Source organism: Neopelma chrysocephalum, unplaced genomic scaffold, assembly GCF_003984885.1.
Source record: "Neopelma chrysocephalum unplaced genomic scaffold, ASM398488v2 Primary Assembly neopelma1_26, whole genome shotgun sequence".
Classification (NCBI taxonomy): Eukaryota; Metazoa; Chordata; class Aves; order Passeriformes; family Pipridae; genus Neopelma; species Neopelma chrysocephalum.
Genome location: NW_020897695.1, coordinates 22359558 through 22379277, shown reverse-complemented (window position 1 = coordinate 22379277; position 19720 = coordinate 22359558). Strand labels below are relative to the sequence as shown.

The window sequence follows — 19720 nt, the reverse complement described above, 5'->3', positions numbered from 1 at the left end:
AACTGGTTCAACACTGACTGTGATCACAAATCCCACCTTTCAGTTCAGGTGTCTTGGACAGTAACCAGACTGCATAGCTGCGATTTATTTAACCCTTCAATGCTGACAGTACTGGAACAGAAACATTAGACAAGATCATCCATGCAGTCTCCTTCTTTATCTGCTACAATATCAAATGTTGGGATATTTTATTTTAAATGTCCTGTAAAATAGTTAGAAGGTTGGCCACAGCTTGTTGTTGCTTAAGTGATACCAATGCTGTCTTCTGTGTCTTCCAAAGCAATAAATTACACAAACAAAAAAAAGCACAGGTCACTCCCTTTGGCATTTTTCTTAATCAGAGAAGTTCATTTCTACTTCAGGAGATTTACAAAGCGGAAGTGTTTGAAAATCAGTTATTAGCAGCCCATCTTTCAGATGGCTAATATTAGCAGTGCTGTCAACAGAGGTTACAGAACCTGTTACAGAAACAAGGACTGAATTCCTTTCCTTGCCCCTCAGCCAGCTTGTGAGTCCACCAGACCATTACAAGTTCTAAATGAACAGTTCTGTGCTGCTATTTAAACCCTGAATATCTATGTGTTTCTTGGCCTGTTATAAGATTGTTGGTATTCAAGGTACACAGTAATAGTGAGGATGGTTATACATAAGGCTCTTCATGAATGGATCCTAGAGCAGACTTTCATAGAAGTTGCAAGCGTGAATTTGACAGCACTTACTTGAAGATCTGAAAGATGCGATGCAATATTTTATATAATCAGTCATTAGAAATATGTTTTATATTTTTTTTCTGATGATGTTCTGCCTAACAGAATATATTTATTGTACTGGTAAATCTGACGCATGAACAAAACTGAAAGTCCCCAAGGTGTTCTGAAATCATGAGCCGGGACTATAAGACTGGTTTAAATTAAAGAAATGATATGTACATATGATTATTTTCTCTCATTTTTTCAGGCCATATAGAACAGTAAAGTAATATTTTCAAGTTTTCTCTTCACGTACCAGTATTAAAAGTTTAAGTTTTTGGATGAAATCTGAGATTTCCCGTGCAAATAAGAATCCTGGGAACTGGAATTTTGAAGGGAAAGAAATGATTGCAAGACTTCGCAATTACATTTGTCCGTGGGCCATTCAGCCTTCCTGAAGAATATACTTCGCATGAGATGTGTTTTCAGCAGTGGTTACTCCTGGTTGTTTAGCAAAGTAAAATAAAAAAGGTAATTGTAAAATGATCCCCCTAACTTCCTACAATGAAGAACTTGTTTAGGCTTTGCAACCACACTACTATGTTCTATACCCCTTATATCTTTGGTTTCTATAAAACCCTGTGGTAGCAACTGTAGCCGTGCAGAAATTGTGTGAACAATTTCTTCTAATAAAGCGGACATTTTGCTGACCATAATGGTTTAGGGCACTTTGTCCATGCCTCTCCGTCGATAAGCAACTTCCATAATTTAAATACATGCTCTTTTTAAAAGTAGCACTTAGTGTTTGTACTAGTTACTTGATCATACCACTTGCTTTTGAACTCATCTTGTAATGAACAGTGACCCACTACTCTTTGTTCAAGTTGTCACCATTATGCATGGTTTTGGTCTTGCCTTCTCAGTTTTGACTGGTCTAACTCCTGCTTTAGCTCATACCTCTGGAATTTGGTCCTTAAGAGTCCCTTACTTCATGAAAGCATTAATGTTTATTGGTACTCAGTTGTATCCAACATAATTCCTCAAAAATCAATCATCCCTAAGGCACAGGCATTGCAACTTCAATCCCTTGTAAAGAATGTGATCAGTTGTAAAGGTATGCTAGCCAGGAAACTGTTTTTGTGGACCACAGTATTTTTTTGGGACTGGAAAGTGGCTGCAATTTCTTGCAGATAGATTCTGAAGTGACCCTATTCTGTTATTTTTATACTCCGTCTTTTCCTCATCCTCCAAAAATAGTCGGAAATAGTGTCAGCTACCAAGGTAGTAGCAAACATCAATAACTATTCGTCTCAGTGACTTGTGACAGAGGACTTGGGAGCCACTTAGTCAATACCCTAATGGAGATGCCTGTTAAAAATACACTGTTATCTGGCTGGTAGATAAAGAAGATAAAAGAGGAACGTACAATGGAAAATGTTAGAGAAATCAAAATGCCTGAAAGAATACACAGGAACTGAGGCAATAGGGAAGAAACCGAAAATTTTCAGCAAACCCCAAGCAGTTAAAGTCTCGAATGTCTGGCTGCAGTGCTGGTGCCACAGTCCTTGCAATTTTTTTCTGTTTTCATTCAGCGTACAAGTGAACTTATGATTTTTTTAGACTTTAAAAAATCATATAAGAAATAGGGGAAAGAAACAGTTAATTCTGCTGGGTTTTAACATGCCATTTTTATGGAGATCTACATTATGGAGGCAGAGATAGCAGGGAGGTGATGTCACTGTTATATTAGTCAGGGTCACTAAAGTGTAAACAACTGTGTTTTCTCCTCATCAGACCTCAAAAGCTTGGAATATTATTTGGAGGAAATAATATAGGGGAAATTACCTCAATTTCTGTCCCAAATATCTACCATCGAGTTTCCAAGACTCAGGTCTTTCCATTACTTGCTGGTCCTCTTGTCCAAACTGAACCTACACAGATATAAGACCTAGTAGACTCATTACTCTCTACACAGAAGCTCAGAAAGAAACCAAGTGATCTTCTTAAGATAATCATCTATTAGCTCTGAAACTTAGACATTCTCTCTCAGCCTCCAATCTTTCATATTATATTGCCAATGACTGCTGTTGCCCCTTTTCTTCCTGTCCAACTCCCATTCCTTCAATTGTTCAATTGTCCATCTTGTATTTCTTTGCCTTGCTGTTTTTTACATACCATTCTGCCAAAAGTTTCTATTTAATTTTTCCTTCTCCCTCCCCTCAGTTTCCTGTTCCCCACTTGCCTTCCAAAATTCCTTCATTTAAAGATCCTCTAAAGAAACTTTAAATGAGATATGTTATAAACTAAATAAAATTTCTGGAGATAGATCCAATAAATTCTCACAGCTGCCTCGGTTTGATTTGGCTGAATGTCTTTCCTTTTTTCCACTGTTTAAATAATGAGCAATCTGGATCTGAAGTTCAGTCTCAGAAGCTGAGTCTCTTAATGAAGTGATATAATGAGGCCAAAGTTCAAAATGGTGTACAGTCCTGATCAAAATGATGTTAAAATTTGAGATCCTTGTTTTCAATGACTGACAGCAGACATACATTCTGTATGGGTTTATTGTGTCTGCGTAGTAAGTACTGTGCTTCTGCAGTTCTGCATGAGGCTTCCACCACAACCAGGGGTCTGACTGGATCCAGTGTAATGTCAGCTATGTGGCAATGCAGTTACACCTCTGTAACTATTGCCTTTACATTTAGGTACCTCATTTTTATTAGATGTGGTTGAAAAAGGGAACCTTTTGTCACGAGATTTATCTCATTTTTTTACTATTTCTTTTTTTGATGGTAAACTTCTGAAAGTAAGAATTTGAGAGAAAATAAGAGAAAGTTGAGCAGTTCTTTGAGAACTTGAGTGAAGGATTAATGCACAGTTTTTCAGATCTTGCCACATGAGAAAGGTTTGAGGTCTTGCCTATTTTAGGCAGTAGCTGCAATAGTGGCCAGCAACTAAAAGCACACAAGAAATTAAGGAAAAATCCATTCAAGTGTACAATCTGATTCATGCATGGTGCAATAATATTAGCATTTAAAAATTATTTTTATTTGTATTTTGAATTTTTTTCTAAGTATGGGCACTTTTTTAGTTAATGAGCAGATGAAACTGCACACAAAAATTCTCCTTGTTCTAATTCTGCTGCTATGATGCACATTTTACAGCTATAGTTCTTAACTACAGCAAAACCGATACACGTTATTGTAGGAGTCTCTATTTGATTACCAAATCCCAGTCAGGCAGAGTCAGGTCACAAACCTCCAATGGACAGATATGTGTGAGTTTTTCAATCAAATCTGACAGAAATTAATTTGAGGCTAACATTTCCCTTTGAGATGTCTTCTGTGTGTGCTTGTGCACACAATACAAGCTTTTTTTCTGCTGCAAAGTCTTAAAGAGCACCTTGATTTTAAGGGAATAGTTTTTCCCTTGCTGAATAGTAATAGGATTTGATATTATATAGGACAAGATCTTTGAAACCTTGATTATCCCACTAGAGAAAATACTTGCATGTAAACAGGTTAAAGCCATAACATTCTTTTTTTTCTGACTCTGCAGACATTTATCTTGTGGCTTTATTCTGTTTCAGATATTCAATTTTATTTCTGTAGCATCAAATGCTAACATTATTCGGTTGCTATTGTTTTCTTTGATGTCTCGATAACAGGTGCTTATTGGATTGAGGCAAAACAGAAATAATAGCACATGCAGGTGGGTGGGTGAAGCTTTGGGAATAGACAGAAGATTACACAAGAGTGATATTCCATTGCCAGGGAAGTATCTAGATTCAAAATATAATCTAGATCAAACAGGCGTGCTATACACTTGCTTTGGCATCCAGGCCTCTTTCTGTGCTGACCACCAGAGTTGTGGACTATGCTATCTCTGTCCCCTCTCAAGAGCAGGGATGATCCTCACGGGAAGGTTTTTCCATTTTAGCGAGATGAAAAGAGAGGACCATGACCCTCTTCTTCTTGCTGCTACCCCCATCTTTTCCAAAACGTTAAAAAAAGACCCCAACTTGGAGCATAGTGGAATTGCTATGTATGTGATAGCAAAGAAGATTTGTGAGTCCCAGAAAAAAAGTAATTTTAAGGAGTAGAGAGATCATTCGTCTTACATAAATAAAGGTAAAGAGAGACAGTTTCCTTCACAAAGTGGAATACCTTGGGAAGGTAGTTGAAAGGGTGACTGTACTGGGTAAAAGGATCTGTACCCTTAAACAGATGGGTCACACCTTTAATGTCACCCTGTCATGCATCACCTTCATGAAGTGCTGTCTCAAAAGGAAAAGTTCTTATCCTCTGACAAGGTGAGCTTGGCTGGAGGCAGGAGACTGTGAGGGAAAACAGGGATCTCCCATCACAGTCTCCCGGCTCCCATCAACCTGTTATCCATCAGAAAATTTAGTGGCTCTATGTTTTCTTACTGATTATTGTGAAACAGGCTAATGACACTGATCACTGATAGTTTGATGTGGCTAGATGCAGAGAAATGCAGTAGCCCAAAGGCTAGCACACTGATGACTCAGAGGCTGGTAGTGATGAACTCTAATGGATTCTGAATTTCTAGATTCTTTCCAGGTGCTTCTCACTTCTTCTATAATGTATGAAACAGAGAATAAGAATTTCCAAGCAGATCAATAAAAGAGCAATATACAATGCTTTTAATGATGGGACTGGATTTTTCCAGATGTTATTCTAAACACACTGACTATCATTTGCTGTGATCCACTGCAGGAAGCAGAAAGACACCAAGGTAAATCCCTCCTTTTTTTTTTTTACTCAATCAGGCTTCGTGATGCTTGGGCCATATGAGTTTAACAGGGAGGAGCTGAGGGAGGGCAGGTGCTGGTGAAGAGTAGGGCTCTGACTTCTTAGCATGTGGTACTGCTAAGGGAACAGACCTGCAAATGAGTGAGATGGCAGCCTCACCATGCAGAAACATGGCACAGGAGATGGTTCTGTGAAGCCTGAGAGCAGAGCTCTTTAATCCATCCACAGAGATTCCTGGAGGCTGAAGCTTGTGGCCTCTCTTTTCAGCTCTCCAAAGAACTTAGGGAAGCTGTTATGCTAGATATTTTTAATGTGAGGAATGGAAAGAGAATGGGAAAAGACATCCAAGAAAAAATCTGCAAGGAATTTCAATAAATAATTTCGCAAAATTTTAACAGCAAGTGTGTAAAATCTAGTCTTTAAAGGCTTATAATACTTTAACCATGGCATCTCTAACAATCAGGAAGGTTTTCCTGAAATAAGCAGAGAGGGGTCATAATGCTGGTAAAGAGAATCTATGCTTTTAAAGTGATCTGCTATCCTTGACCTGTGAGGAAACTTGTACTGATATTAAGGGCCACTGGAAAAATTGCAATTTTTAAAGGGACTACTGAGAGGTAGTTTAGGTTCTAAATTTTAGGAAAGAGAATGAATGTGTGGTATTCTTATATCACATATATATTTTATATTCTTATAAAACCTAATGATTATATGTAATGGTAATTCTATGATGTGAATTCTTATCATTCTCCTTTCAGTGTTTTCATGTCAAGTACCGAAGCACTGTGCATTAAAATTGGCACAAGAAACTGACTGAAAATAAGAGTAGTGTACTTTTTGCCCAATCTGAAAATTCATAGTCTATAAACTTAAAGCAAAATAAAAATGAGAATGATTCTGAATTTTAGGATTCTTTCAATTTTATTATTGATGTGGCTAGCAGTATCAACTGCTTATACTTTTTTGTCTCCACCCAAATACATCTATTGAGATCTTAGAACCCCATTTCTCAGAAATAGTTCTATTTTGTGTATAAAGCAGCTTAAGAGAATAGGTTTACAGAGCAAGGCCATAAAGGTCTTCCAGGAGTAAGAACATGTGAAGATAGAACTCATTAAAATCACAGCATGATATGACTTCTACCAGTCACACTAATAAATAATCTAGAAATGTATGGACTTTATGCATGCTTTACTTTACCTTGAAAACTAATGTAGTTTAAGCATCCAGGGACACCATAGGAATTTGCTCCACTAAAGATGCTGAAAGCACTAAGCAAGGACAGGTCTGCACAAAACATGTACATTTGATATGCTGATATAGCCTGTGACATACAATATTAATAATAGTTCTCATTTTTACACTCTGTCCAACTTAATCCAGATCATTTGAAACTAAAAATGTTGATCCAAAATGCTTTGCACATGAATATGGGACTTAGTCTGCTTCTTTGTAGTCTCAGGAGAAGTCAACATAGCTTCATATATATTAAGAATGCTTTTCTGATTTACCCTAGTTCACGATTCTGTTGAAAATTACTTCCATTTACTCAATGCTCAGTTTTAAATGCTTTCTATAGCTTCATAGAACATATGTTGATACATACAATGCACTTTCATCCTGCTCTATTTTCTTCAGGCGTGGTTGGTTTTTGTCATCACTTCCCTCTTCTTAAATGCTTTTACCCGTTCACTGTCTAAATCCATCCATCCTTTAAAAATAACAGTGTTCTGTCCTAGCCAGGAGACTACACTCTCCACCTCTTTATTACTGGACTGCATTGTGCTGTTATCTTAGCTTGTTCACTTCATGGCTGCTGGCGCCTAATTTATTTGATGTGGTGAATCTCTCATTATAGGCTTATTAGCAACCATGTCAAGACAATGTGTAAAGTCCTCTTCTTTCAAGACTGATGAACACAAACAAGTAGAGAACAGAAACCATGAACAATCTTTATCATTTCACTGCCACATTAATACCTCTAACTCTAATTGACAGGGTAATTAAAGCCCAAAGATACCCCAAGAAAGCAGCCTGGGTAGCTGTGATCCTGCCATGTAAGTGACAGAGAACACATTCTGTGAAATAAGATCAAAATGGTTTCTCTGCGTTTTCTGTCACCAAAGCAGCTGTCCTGATGATTCACATCCTATTAAGTGTGCTTTGAGCATGTAATAATCAATTAAAAATAGTTGTTCTTTTAGATAACCATTTTGAATTTTGAAAGTGGGAATAGCTTCCTTGGGACAAAGACTCCTAAGGGCCCTCCTCCACAGGACCCCTCTCATTCACTCACCTCTCTCTTCTCAGATTTGTGACAGTTCAGGGTCAGGCCTCCATGGGAGATCTCTACAGCAGAAACACAATTTTATTTCTCTACTCTCTCCCAAGTCTCCTCCCATGTTTTTTTCCAAGAATTGGCACCTGTCTCTGCAGTTTCTCTGCAGTTGCTACCACATTGTTCCCACTTTTCATCCTCTTTCTAGCTCCTATTTTTTAATTAACCATCTCTTATATCACTTGGGTTGTCTGCTCTTCTGAGTTCCAACTGCAGGATCAGTGATTTTCCATTTCTGGACAGTGAAATCATAAGGGGACAGATGTATCAGCTGAATGCTTATACTAGACTAGACTAATTCAGCTGGAATGGATCTATGACTATCTAGTCCAGGTGCCTGCTCCATTCAGGGATGACCAAAAATTAAGGCATTGTATTAAGGGCATTGTCCAAATGCCTCTTCAGCACTGACTGGCATGGGGGGGACCTCTTCAGGAAGACTGTTTCCGGGATTTGACCACTCTCTTGGTAAAGAAATGTTTCCTAATGTCAAGTCCACTGGGCTTGATGGGATTCATCCCAGAATAGTGAAGGAGCTAGCAGATGTCACAGGAGGACCCCTTTCAATCATCTGCAAAGGGTCTTGGGAGTCTGGGGAGGTCCTCACTGACTGGTAGATAGCCAACACTATTCCAGTTTACAAGAAGAGCTTGAAGGAAGATCCAAAAACTACAGACCTGCTATAAAAAATTTCAGAGAAGATCATATTGTCTATTCATAAAAGACATTTAAAGAACAAATCATCAGGCAGAGTCAACATGGATTCACAAAGGGAAAGTCCTGTTTAAATTATTTAATATTCTTTGGCAATAAGGTCACCTGTATGGTGGATGAAGGGAAGGTAGTGGGTGTAGTTTTTCTGGATTTTATTAAGATTTTCAATACTGTCCCACAGTATCCACCTGGACGAGTTGTCCAGCTGTAGGATGAGCTGGAACACAGTGCACTGGGTGAAGAACTGGCTGAAGGGCACGGCTCAAAGTGTTGTAGTGAACAGGGAAGTATCTGTCAGGTGACCAGTTACCAGTGGTGTTCCTCAGGGCTCAATTCTACAGCCAGTTCTGTTCAATCTTTTTATCAGTGATCTGGAGGATGCAATTGAATGCATGGTTAGTAAGTTTGGTGATGATACTGAACTGGGAGGTGCTACTGACTCTCCTAGGGGACAAGAGGCCTTGCAGAGCATGGACTGGAGCATTGGACAATCACCAATGGCATGAAAATGAACAATAACAAATACCAGGTTCTCCACCTGGGATGAAGTAATGTCAGTGTCTTGGTTTGAGACAATTTGGAGGGGCAGAGACCTCAGACAGAAGTCTTTCTCCCTCAGATTCCATACCCCTGATTTCTCCAATAAAGAGAGAGAGATCAAATATGTTTGAATATAGGTGAAAAAATAACTCTTTACCAAGAAGAAATGCTAATAAAAATACTGATAAAACTGGGTTAAATCAACTGATAAGGAGAAACTTCCCAAGCCCTGCCCACTGGACCAAATCGAAATGGTGGCCGATCTCCCCCACTTGGAAAAAACACAGGTGGCCACAGCACAGAGACAAGATGGCCACCCTTCTGAGTGGTTTGCCTCCCCCATGCTTGGAAAACCTGGCAGGAACTGTTGGAGAGTCAGCACTGGAATGAAGCTGTGGTGCTGGTACAGGCAGTCAGATCAGGGCTGCAAATCCCCAGGTGACTGGAAGGACCTGCAAGACACCTGTTGGATCCAGTGATGAGACTTGATTGTTGCAATTTTGATGTTTGTTGGTTGAAGTGGTGGTTGCAATCCTGTCAAACTGGTGGGCAAGTCTGGATCTGTCGAGGTGGTGGTGGAAGCCCTGGGTGGTGAGCAAATTCCCATGTGGTGAGGGAAGAAAACCCAGTGTTGAGTAAAGTCCAAGTGTGGTCTTTTATTGGGCTTAGTTTAGTTGGGAACAGCCCCAATACCTCCCCTGGGGTGGTAAGTTCTTCACTGGATCACTGGGCATTTCAGAAGTCTTTGACACCTCCTAAGATGTTACAGCTGCCTGTTATGTCAGCACAGGTGGATCCATTACGGCCATCAGCAGAGATAAATATTTTCAGGCCATGTGAGTGTGAACTGTCCTGGTGCTTACCGCAGGGGAGTTATCATAGCTAAGTCATTCGTGTAAGACAAAGAAACACTACTCTGCCTAGCAGAATTTTGCTTCTCTCCTTATCTTGTTCAACATCCAGCTTGTAGCCTGAGGTGGTGGGTGTGCATGCCCTCAGCACTTGGGTGGTTACTTTGCACATGGTCAGCTTGCACCTTGGTTGTCTGAGTCATCAGCATTACAGTCTTTCACACCTGTGGATACATTCTTCTTCTAGGCTAATAGTACCATACTTATCTTAAGTTCCAGTCACGGTCCAAATTAGCAGGCATATTTGCAGAAAAGAGAAAAGGTAGGTACCAGAATTTTTGTGTAACCCAGGACAGCCAGACATGAGTCTAAACTCTGAAAGAAGTGGCTGGAAAGCAGCCATTGCAGAAAGGGGTGATAGTTGGTGGGTGGCTCAACAGGAGCCAGCAGTGTGTGCCCTGGCAGCCAAGGGCACAAACCACGTCCTGGGGTGCATCAAACAGAGCATCACTAGCCAGCCAAGAGAGGTGGTTATCCTGTTGTACTTTGTGCTGGTGCACCTTGAGTACTGTATGCAGTTCTAGGCCCCGTCATTTAAAAAGGTTGTGAAGGTGCTTGAACATGTCCTGAGAAGGACACCAAAGCGGGGGAAGGGGCTGGCAGGAATGGACTCTCAGGAGAGGCTGAGGTTTGTCTGGTTTGGAGAGGAGGAGGCTGAGGGACGACCTCATTGCTTCCTACAGCTTCCTGAGGAGGGGAACTGGAAAGCTGCTGAGCTCTTCTCCCTGGTACCCAGTGCCAGGACACATGGGAATGGCTCAAAGCTGGCAGTGTGTGGCTTGGACAGGGGCACTCTCTGCTGAGTTAAGAACTGGCTGGATGGCCAGGCCTAGAGAGTGATGGTGAGCGGTGCTGCATCCAGTTGGTGGCCGCACACTAGTGGTGTCCCCCAGGGATCAGTGTTGGGCCCAGTTCTATTTAATATCTTTTATGGATGATCTGGATGAGGGGATTGAGTGTACCATTAGCAAATTTTCAGATGACACCAAGCTGGAGGGGCATCTGCTGGAAGGCAGGAGGGCTCTTCAGAGGGACCTGGACAAGCTGGAGAGATGGTCTGATTCCAACGGGATGAGGTTCAACAAGGCCAAGTGCCGGGTCCTGCACTTTGGCCACAACAACCCCACGCAGCACTACAGGTTGGGGACAGAGTGGCAGGAGAGCAGCCAGGCAGAAAGGGACTTGGGAGTTTGGATTGACAGGAAGCTGATCATGAGCCAGCAGTGTGCCCAGGTGGCCAAGATGGCCGATGGCATACTGGCCTGGATCAGGAACAGTGTGGCCAGCAGGACCAGGAAGTGATTTTTCCCCTGTACTCAGGGCTGATGAGGCCACATCTCGAGTGCTATGTCCAGCTCTGGGCCCCTCAGTTCAGGAAGGATATTGAGGTGCTGGAGCAGGTCCAGAGAAGAGCAACAAGGCTGGTGAAGGGACTGGAGCACAAGTCCTATGAGGAGAGGCTGAGGGAGCTGGGGTTGTTTAGCTTGGAGAAGAGGAGGCTCAGGGGAGACCTCATCACTCTCTACAACTTCCTGAAAGGAGGTTGTAGCCCGGTGGGTGTCGGTCTCTTCTCCCAGGCAACCAGCAGTAGGACAAGAGGGCACAGTCTTAAGCTCTGCCAGGGGAGGCTTAGGTTGAATATTACAAAAAAATTTTTTACGGAGAGAGTAATCAGACATTGGAATGGGCTTCCCAGGCAGGTGGTGGATTCTCCGTCCCTGGAGGTTTTTAAGATGAGACTGGATGTGGCACTTATTGCCATGGTCTAGTGTGGTGGTTTGGGCTAGGCCTTCCTTGGTGACCAGTTTGTAACCAAGGAAGGGTCCAGATTTACCCAGTATTCCCTACGATTTTTACGTAAGCCAGACTATAAGAAGAGAGGAGGAGAGGCCTTCGCTCTCTTTCCTTCCGGCGGCTTGGAGGTGCAGGTTCCCTGCTGTTGAGTCTGCCGTGTTGGGGAGCGAGGCCTGGCTAGGCCTTGCCGACCTTGGGAGACAGAGGTTGCCGGCGATCGTTCCGGAGTGACTCTCGGTTGTCCCAGGAGAGTAGTGAGATATATTCTTTGCTAACTCTTTTGTTCTTTAGTTACTAGATCTCGGGCTACTGATTGGGATATATATATATATATATATATTTTATTATAGTTTTGTTCTTTTTTCCCCTTCCCCTTTCCCTTGTGAAATTGTATATAAGTGTAAATATATTTATATATATAAGTTTGGTTGTCCTCTCTCTCGTTTTCGGGTTTTTCTTAGTTTTTTTCTCCCTCTTCTCCCTGAGGTTTTTTTTTTTTTTTTTTGTTGGGGGGGGGGACTTCTGGTGGTAAGGTTTGGAGACTTGGCAGGGAGCCAGCTTCAAACCATATCATCTAGTAACCACAGCAGTGTTGGATTAAGGGTTGGACTTGATGATCTCAGAGGTCTTTTCCAACCCAGTTGATTCTATGATTCTATGAAAGCTTTGTCCATCAGTGGAAGTTCAGACTTGACATGAGGAAACATTTCTTTACCCAGAAGGTGGTCAAACCCTGGAATAGACTTCCTAGAGAGGTGGCTGATGCCCCACTCCCATGCCTGTCAGTGTTGAAGAGACATTTGGACAGTGCCCTTAAAGCCATGCTTTAACTTTTGGTCAGCCCTGAAGTGGTCAGGCAGTGGGACTAGATGATCGTTGTAGGTCTCTTCCTGCTGAACTCTTCTACTCTACTTCGCTGTACTCTACTCTAATCTATTCTATTCTTCTTCCTACCTGGTCCTTTCCCTACCAGTAAACGCTAAGGAAATTTCTGTTGACTTTTCTTCCCAGCCCTGCACTAGCAGAAGGCATTGAATACCCATACCCATCTCTCAGCCTAGGCATTGGCTCTGTCACCTTGTGGGAAGGAGGCATGGGTCTTCTGAGGGTGGGTGAGAGCTGTGGATTGTCTTGAGATAATGGAACCATCTGCACAAATTTGCCAAAAGCAAGGGTGACACATAGTTTCTGCAAGTCTTTTGTTTATCCACTTTTGCTGGTTTTCCACTGGATGGCAAAGCCCCCTATCTCTGACATTAGTGAGGCTCAAAGATTAAGCCCTCAGTTTGGTGTAGGATGTGCTCCTCATCTAAATGGTTGCAAAAGATTTTGGAGTTGAGCAAGATGACCTGTTTATTTTCCCATAGTTCCTTTTTTCTCTCCTTGTACTTACTTTTAGAATTGCCTGAGCTGTTTCCCTTGGAAAAACATTCTAAAAAAAAGAGTCTGATTGCAATAGTACACCATCCTACCCAATACTCTGTTTCCAAAGTAGCCAACCATAGATATCTAAAGGAGAGCACATGAGCAGTGCAAGTCTACCTTTGTCAGGGTCCTGGGGGTGCTCACAGGCCTCAGTGGCTGTGACCGGCCTCCCCTGGGACCCCCACCCCCACAGGCTCCTGCCAAGGGCCCAGGGGATGTGTTCCAGCTAACATGGGGCCTTCAGTGCCTGCATAAGCCATGCTCTGTCCCTGTCTCCTGCATGGGCCTGGGACCTGACCTGCAAAGAGCTGCTCTCCAGGATGGAGCCCTCAGACATGGGTCGTAGCTTGTCATGCAGAACTCTTGGTGTAACATAGCATAACTGTTCTATTTCCTGTGCTCATCATGAGTCAAGTAACGAGACCAATATTTTCCTGAAATGTCAGGGGCTTTTCAGCTCCAAAAACACATTTAAGGACATCTTGGCCAGGGATGTATGAGAAGCATTCTTGTGCCTGCCCTGTGCTTGTGTTGCAGGCAGGGAGAGCTGAAAAGTGGCAGCTCTGGATGGGTTAGCAAGCCTGGAGTCCTCCCAAGCACAGGCTGTTTTGCACAGGCAAGAACCCCTGGGGAAATGGAGCCAAGGAAAGAGCAGAGCTCGCTCCCACTCCAAGCTTACAATGAGCAAGAGGCCAGAGAGAGACAGGGCACGAGTGGTGCCTTGGAGGTGTGAGGCAAGAACAACCAAGCTGCAGGGGCCCAGAGGAGCCCTGACAAGGGACTGTGCTCAGTGCTACGAAGGACAAGAAGCAACATCCAGGGACCACACTTGGGGCCCACCCTGGGAGTCTAGAAAGCTTCCTACCCCTGGATGAGGGGCACAAGAGCCACCTTCATGGCGCAAGAGCAGGCAAAATGGCCCAAAGGAGCCCTGGAAAGGGGCTGTGCTCAGTGCTGCAGAGGAAAGCAAAAAAATCCTGGGGACACTTGCAGCCCACTGTAGGATAAAAAAAAGCCTTCCTCCCCCTAGCTGCAGGGCACAACAGGCCATCTTCACTAGGCATCAGCAGCAGGCAGCTACAAAAGGAACCAAAAGGATACAGAAAAAGTCGTGCTTGATGCTGCAGAGGAAGGCAAAACCTCCCCAGTGACTGGTGCCAATCTGCCCTGGGGGAAAATTCCTTCCTGACCACAGCACCAGCAATCAAGTATTCCCTGAGTATGTGAGCAAGACCTGTCTCCTCCTCCCAGTCTGATCACACCTCCCAGAAGATCCTCAAGCCCTATTCTGCCTTATCTGGAGCCATCTCAGGAGCTTCTAAGAGTGGCCACATGCCCCCAGCCTGATCAACTTCAAGGGCAAAAATCCTTCTAAAGCGCAGGGATCCTGGGAACATCTCTGCATTCCATTTCTTACAGCAGCTGTCCTTGGCTCCACAGGGAGTGAGGACAGAGAGCTCTGCAGTGCTCCTCAAGTGTTCCTCCAGAAGGCATTTCTTTTGTCTTACCACTGGGCTTGGTGCTTCTTATCTCCTGACAAGCTGGCTTCTGTCCCCTGAAGGCTGAAGCAGGAATTCCATTCATCCAATGGACTTTTAACATGGCCCCATCCGGACCTGGTTGCAGCAGAGAACCTCCAGCAACCTCGTCCAGCCGCCCTCAGCCCCAATCAGGTAATTACATCGGCTCCTTAAGGACTTTCTCTTGGATGTCTTTGGGCTGACCCTGGGCCGGCTCTGTCAGTAGGACACAGGAAGTGCTGCTCCCCCATACACAGCCCCACCTACCACAGCCCAGCCCATCACACCTCTGTCCAGCATCCTTCGTAGAACCATAGAATCATAGAATTTTTAAGATTGGAAAAGACCTTTAAGATCAAGTCTAGCCATCATCCCAGCACCACCACCATGTTCACCATTAACCCATGTCCTCAAGTGTCATACTCGCATGTTTTTTAACACTTCCAGGGATGGTGATTTCACCACTTTCCTGGGCAGTCTGTTTCAATGCTTTAAAACCCTTTCATTGAAAAGAAGTTTCCTAATATCTAATATAAACCTCCCCTGGTGCAACTTGAGGCCATTTGCTCTCATCCTGTCACTTGCGACCTGGGAGAAAGACTGACCCCCTCTTTTCTACAACCTCCTCTTTGGAGGAAGGCCTTTGGAGTGCTGGCCCTGAGGCAGTCTCTGCATCCAGAACTCTGTTCCTGCCCTTGTTAGCCATGCACTGAGCACAGTTGCTGGATATTACTGACATGTTCTCTGCCACTCAGCTCCCAAGGACCAGACTTGTGCTGTTACTCCTCTCTCAGAAACCAACCCTGCAGTCCAGACACCACTCCTATTAGCCATCCCCTCTCTGAGCCAGAGCTAATGTCTATGAGGTCTTGCAGTGAGGAGGACCAGGGACTTGATCTGACTGGATACAAACCCTGTTCTTGGGGCATAAGTGGGGTGATTTTGGCAGCTGCCACCTGAGGAAAAACTGAAGTGTAACCAGAACTGAGATGGGCAGTGTCAACAGACCACCAGGGAAATAAGAGAGACTTTGAAAAACAAGTGAGAGAAGGTAACACTGGTGTGGTGGAAAGGTAGGTAATTTTCATGCCCGAAGCACTGTCAGGTAAACAACGACTTTTCCAGACTGGGAAAATAGCTCATTGCTGCTATTGTAGTCATGTCCCCTTGTCCCACTGAAACCAAGCTGTGCAGCTTGCTCCTCTGTTAAACACACCCATTGGCCATGTTTATATGGGATACAAAGCACTCTTCAGCAATGGAGTAAAGCTTTCTGAGCTCATTTCTCACTTTAACCTTTCTGAGAGATGTTTGCCTACCTCTGTTTGTGGGAAGATGTTCAGTTCTTACCTAAAACCCTGGCAAGTCTCCTTGTTTTTTAAGATTTAGTAATTGGAATACTGAAAAATTGAGAGGTACTATTATTGTAATTTTGAACTCTGGTGCCAAAATTGGTGTGTACCTTCAGACTATGTAAATAAGGTCATTTATACCAAAGATATTCTTTTGGTTGCGGTTTTGCCAGAAATGAAAGAGAGAGTTTTCATTCTGTCTGCATGAACTTTGCAGAGATGTAACGGGCATGCGTGGTTTCATCGCCATTCCTCACCAATGCATCAAGGGACATTTGCTACTGCACTATGTATGGTAAGGTTGTCTTCTTAGAAAGAAGTCCCAAATGTTTTTGTGTTCTTAACTGTATTTTTCCTTGCACCGCCATAGCTCTTTTCCTTTTTGGTCTTCATCCTTGATCCCTTTCTTGAAAGTGATTGCAGTCCTCTCAAGCCTTGGCATTGCTCCTTCTAGTCATCATTTTTCTTCTGTAGGCCATCCATGCCCATGAATCAACTGCTTAGTCTCAACCCAAGGAATGAGAAATGTCCATAGTGGTACAAGTGAGTTCTCACCAGGGCTTTGCACAATGCTTACCTTTCTTGCCTGACCCACAGGAATGATCTTACCTCAATCCCATTCATGGCTCATAGTCACCCTGTCACCTACTCATGTCTCCAGGAACATTTGCCTATGCCAATGTTTCCAAACTGGTGCAGATTCTTGTGTCGCTCCACCTGACGTGGTGGTACCTATTTCTATCCTGTAGTTGTTCATGCAAGGAGCATGTAGGGGATGTCCCTTCTGTCAGAGCCTCAGGTGGTGGGGAAGATGGGGGCTGTAGAACTATACCATGAGATGATAGAACTTTTTCTGCTTAATGGGTGCCATGAAATCCAGAATATGATGTGAATAAGGAAACCTACATTTCTTGAACGATGCCTTTCTGCAATCTAAATTCAAAAGACCTGACCACAAAGTTCCCTTTTTCCTACATTTGATGACAGCAAAGCATGAAGGGTGAAGCTGAGAGATGTGTTAAGGGGGCTTCCACCCATCAGTAGCCTGCTGGAGTCCAGCTCCTTGTAGTCACAATCAGCCAGTCCAGCCTCTGCTGGGCATTTGAGCCGTGGGTGGAGTGTGTCAGTCCAGTCTCTTCCAAAACACCTAAAAAAGAAAATATCCATGCCTGGCATTAACTGAGCTGCCATTTGGGAAGTTTCATGGGACAAAACGCCAAACCAGCTCAGGCACTGAAAAAGCTACAAAAGATCAAACACTGGTGGGTCAGTGCAATGCAGTTCATGTCACTGCCATCTGTGGGGATACACTTTACTCTGCAGGAGCATGAATAAAGGTTGCTGATGATTTTTTAAGTGAATTCTGCAGTCATGTAATGAAGAGCAAGGTTGTTGCTGGTAATGCTGACATGGGTAAGGAGGTAACTGGACAGGTGGGCATCTGACACTAAAAGGCAACTGCCTCCCTTTAGAGGCCCTATACACCTGGAAAATAGCTGGAAGAAGAACTGAAGAGTTTGGTTTTTATGCACCCACTTGAAACCACTTGTGATGGTCGGTGTGATGAAATGACCAATGATATCATTCAGATACAAAGGAACTTATTTTTCTTTTTAATTTTAGGACAAAAATATGAAAAACAGTCTCCTAGCACATGCATGGTAATGAGTTTGCAAAGCTGGTGCAATGAGTGCAGAAAGCTGCCAGAGCATGTCTGTTCAGTTAAAGAATCTTTATAGATAGCTGTAGAGAGCTGCTTTCCTGGATGGACCACTCAGACCTAGGTCATAGCTTGTCTCCTACCCTGTCTCCTGGATGGACCTGGGACCCATGACACAGCCCTGTCTCCAGACCTGTTTCCGGCTGTATCTCGCTATTCACGACTAGTTTCCCTGGCTGGACTCAGCTCATTCCCTCTATGTATCAGAGGCTCTTGATGGAGCAGGTTACCAGCTGCTGGCTCTGCCCATCTGGCCCGGAGGACCATGAGGGCATGGCTTGTGCCGGCATCACCAGCAGCTTCTTGCTCACCCATCTTCAGTGAGCAGTAGGCACTTGCTGCCCTGACAACCTTCTTGCACTTCATCCTCCAATATTTTGCAGCTCAGGCACTTCCTAAGCCAGAGTGTCAAAGTATTCATTGACCGATCAGTTGATTGTCCTCCATGAACCCATCCTACCTCACCATGAAAGCTTCTGGTTTACATGGCCAAACGGAAGACCACAAACATCCTCAACGGGTGTCTGAGCATTAAAGTCTGGCAAAGAGTCATAAACACCTTAAAGGAAAAAATATTAGCTAAACTTAAATATAGATTTTTCTATTAACTGCATTTATAATAAATGTCATCACTTACTGACTTTCGTATATACATAAGCAAACAACACAGTTTACTGATAGATGAAACAAACTCAGGAAGAATTAGTACATGGCAGCTCTTTCAGTACCTCAAACCTATCACGTTTTCTCTCCTGTGCAATACACAGCAGGATATAAAGTCTGTAACCAAATTATGTGGACTGACTATCAGAAGATCAAACACTTCTCACTGAGAGATGTCCTAATGTAACACTGGGAAGTACCTCTCTGTATATAATGTACCTTTACTTATACATGAAGTATTCAAATATCATGTACCGTGCTTGGAGCAAGAGAAGCACGGGTATTTGGATACATCATTTTACTCAGGCTTTTTATTTTTTTTCCGTGGGAGAGAGGCATCTACTTAGGAGCTGGGATCTAAGGGATATGTAGTGTGTAGGAAATGTGTGCTTTCATTGGCACTACACACCCTGCCTGCCACATTCACCTCCACTCTTTTTTTTGGTCTCTGATGATGCTATCACTTCATTGTGTTGTGTTGAAGTGGAAAGAAGAGCTATGCAAGATAATTTACAGCTCAAGTAAATAAAAGCAAATATACCAGTGAATAAGAAGTTAATCATCATCACACACACTGTGAAAATATCTGCTTTTCCCTGTTGGTGTGGTAAAAGCATTACCAATATGAAGAGTTACACAGTTAATACTGTGACTCATTAATAAATGCCTGTTATTCAATGAACAGAAAAATATACCTTATTTTTTGACGTTTCTGCTCTCCTTGACATGTTCTGAATCCTGACAAAGATTTTGTAAGAGTTTTGGAAAAAGAAGATTCCATTCACTGTAAGAATCATCTTTTTGCCAGTTTGGATTTCTTATTTGCCTTACTTGAGTGATGTTAGTTCACCCAAATATAGTCTGTTCTTCACCTGATGTAAATATCCATTATTATCCATGCTATATCCAATAAAGAGATGTCTTAAAAACCCTATTGTGCTTGATACTGCAGAAGACATCATGAGATGTGAGGAATGTGGTTTTATTAGAATGCTATAGTTAGTAGTGCATTTGGGAAGTATATTCTTAAACCTTACCCACTCAATATCACCCTTTCTTGCTAATCTATCTTGCCTCTTGACATGTTTTTCTTCTACAATTCTGTTTCACCTGGGAGAGGTGTGAGATTAGCTTGTCCTCTGATTAACTAGTTTCTAACATAATTGCTGCAATCACCTCCCATCACTTTACATAAGAGTAGAGGAGGAAGATGCTGTCTCTTCACTATGTAGTTCACTATGTAGAAAGAATCACAGTCCCATTTCCTAGATTTTCATCT

The 19720-nt window shown here is 42.9% G+C and overlaps 1 protein-coding gene across 4 annotated transcripts in view; it reads left to right on the top strand.

The window, feature by feature from the left end:
* The window catches only part of POU6F2 (POU class 6 homeobox 2), a 359056-nt gene that overhangs the window by 22964 nt on the left and 316372 nt on the right, over positions 1-19720 (top strand). For 2 of the 4 annotated variants that reach the window (XM_027675880.1, XM_027675877.1), the window contains exon 4: positions 5262-5447. The exons of the other annotated variants lie outside the window; for them this stretch is intronic. The gene's annotated coding sequence lies outside the window, so the exon portion shown is untranslated. The remainder of the gene's footprint in view (positions 1-5261; positions 5448-19720) is intronic. 4 annotated transcript variants of the gene reach the window in all.